Below are 2890 nucleotides of genomic sequence, written 5' to 3'. Positions count from 1 at the left end.
CCCTGGAGGGGTGGGGGGTGGGAGTGGGAGTGGGGGTGGGGGGTGGAGCTCAGTCAAACACGTTGCTCCACAGCAGAGGCCGAGCTTGCAATCTCACACCACCTCTTCCCGTCTCTCAACTGCTCGCCAATTTCACACGCTGGGGAATAGTAGATGCCTGGTTTTCCTTGGCAATTTATTAGAAACATAGAAAATAGGTGCAGGAGTAGGCCATTCGGCCCTTCGAGCCTGTACGCACCGCCATTCAATATGATCATGGCTGATCATCCAACTCAGTACCCTGTACCTGCCTTCTCTCCATACCCCCCTGATCCCTTTAGCCACAAGGGCCACATCTAACTCCCTCTTAAATATAGCCAATGAACTGGCCTCAACTACCTTCTGTGGCAGAGAATTCCACAGATTCACCACTCTCTGTGTGAAAATAAAACTTTCTCATCTCGGTCCTAAAAGACTTCCCCTTTATCCTTAAACTGTGACCCCTTGTTCTGGACTTCCCCAACATCGGGAACAATCTTCCCGCATCTAGCCTGTCCAACCCCTTAAGAATTTTGTAAGTTTCTATAAGATCCCCGCTCAATCTTCTAAATTCCAGCGAGTACAAGCTGATCGTTAATGTTCTCCATCGTGTTGCTTCTGGGCGAGTAACGGGTTATCTGAGCTCAGAGTGGGGGGGTGTGACAATGCAGAGGTGGCGCACTCTTCCTCCAACGTCCACAATCTTATGTACATCATTTGGGCGAAGGCAACCTCCCTGCCTGACCACACCATAAGTTCATGAGTGATAGGAGCAGAATGAGGCCATTCGGCACATCAACTCTACTCCGCCATTCAATCATGGCTGATCTTATTTATTCACAAAATGCTGGAGTAACTCAGCAGGTCAGGCAGCCTCTCAGGAGAGAAGGAATGGGCGACGAATGGGCGATCTTCACCCTTCAATCATGGCTGATCTATCTCCTGCCTTTTCCCCATAACCCAGGACACTTGTACTAATCAAGAATCCATTTCTGCCTTAAAAATATCCACAGACTTGGCCTCCAGAACCGTCTGTGGCAGCGAATTCCATGGATTCACCACCCTCTGACTGAAGAAATTCCTCATCTCCTTCCTAAAGGAATGTCCTTTAATTCTGAGGCTATGACATCCACTTTATCCAGGCCTTTCACTCTTCTGTACCCTTCAATGAGGTCCCTCCTCATTCTTCTAAACTTCAGCGGGTGGACGGCCAGTGCCGACAAACGCTCATCATGGGTTCACCTACTCATTCCTGGGATCATTCTGGTAAACCTCCTCTGGACCCTCTCCAGAGCCAGCACATCCTTCCTCAGCTATGGGGCCCAAAATTGCTCACAATGCTCCAAATGCGGCCTGACCAGCTCCTTATGGAGCCTCAGCATTGCACTCCAGTTGCTGAGACACTATTAGATCCCAATGGTGCTTTTATTGTCACATATGTGAATTGCAAACACACAGTGAAATTATTTTCTTACAAATAGTAGTGTTGCCTTTCTCTCCCCTTCCCCTCCCCTCCATTAGCAAGTTTGTAGGAATAGCTTGGGTTGTTCATCCTTTCCTTGGTCATCCGTGCAGGGAATGTGATTTGTTCTGCACCTTTAGTTCTAGTTTCTCTCTCTCGACTCTGTCTGAAGAAGGGTCTCAACCCGAAATACCATCTATTCCTTTTCTCCAGAGATGCTGCCCGACCCGCTGAGTTACTCCAGCAATCTGTGTCTATCTTCGGTGTAAATCAGCATCTGCAGTTCCTTCCAACACATCTAGAAATAGTCTACTGAGCCCGACTGCAACAGGCACCATATTTTGGCATCATTTCCAAAGTACAGTCCACACTCTAGTCCTTATGAGTGGTTCCCATTCCAGATGACCCTCCCCCCCCCAGGCTGTTGCTAGCCTCCAGCCTTCACCTCCCTGGGACATGACGTCCCTCTCCTCACCCATCCACCTTTGTTCCCTGAGGGGACCTTGTGCAGCTGCCCATGAGGGTGTGGTAGGCGAGATCCTCGTTCCCTCTCTCACTGGCCTTGCTCCTCACTTGTTGCCAGCTCCCTCCTCCCAGTCTCTGGTCTTTGGGGGACGGGTAGAGGCTGGCTTGGCAGCCTCCCCCTTCCTGTCTCCTCACCTGGGAAGGAATTATTCACTCTCCCAGTCCCACACTAATTTCCCATTTGCTGCCCCTATTGGCTCTATCTATGCAAGTCTTTGAAAGTTGTTGAGTGAAATATGACTTTCACTGTTGACCTTGTTACAAATAAGATTTAAATCAAGGTTAGTGCGAGAGCTTATTGAAAGAGGTTTGGGAGATTTTTGTTCATGCAAAGGGTTATTTGGAAACCACTTATGGACATTAGATAAGCCTTTCTTTTAGCATTCATTCTTTATTCTTGTGTTCAAAGGTGGCCATTAATGCATTTTTGCTGGCAGCTTTCTTCAGTTTAGAAACATAGAAAATAGGTGCAGGAGTAGGCCATTCGGCCCTTCGAGCCTGCACCGCCATTCAATATGATCATGGCTGATCATCCAGCTCAGTAACCTGTACCTGCCTTCTCTCCATGCCCCCTGATCCCTTTAGCAAAAAGGGCCCCATCTAACTCCCTCTTAAATATAGCCAATGAACTGGGCTCGACTACCTTCTGTGGCAGAGAATTCCACAGACTCGACACTCCCTGTGTGAAGAAATGGAAAACTCAAGCTTGATGACACTGCGGTTCATTTTCTTGGCCTTCATGATTATGTTGTGGTTAAATTCAGATGTTTTGGCCCTTTATTTAATTTTCTTTATTTGAGTGAATTGCTTCCCATTTCCCAGATTTTCTCTTTCACTGGAGTACTTGCATAAATTTGCAGCAAATACCGTGTGGTATCTTGAATG

Source organism: Rhinoraja longicauda, chromosome 15 (assembly GCF_053455715.1).
Source record: "Rhinoraja longicauda isolate Sanriku21f chromosome 15, sRhiLon1.1, whole genome shotgun sequence".
Taxonomy (NCBI): Eukaryota; Metazoa; Chordata; class Chondrichthyes; order Rajiformes; family Arhynchobatidae; genus Rhinoraja; species Rhinoraja longicauda.
The sequence above is the reverse complement of the archived record's forward strand: the minus strand, read 5'-3'. Positions refer to the sequence as shown.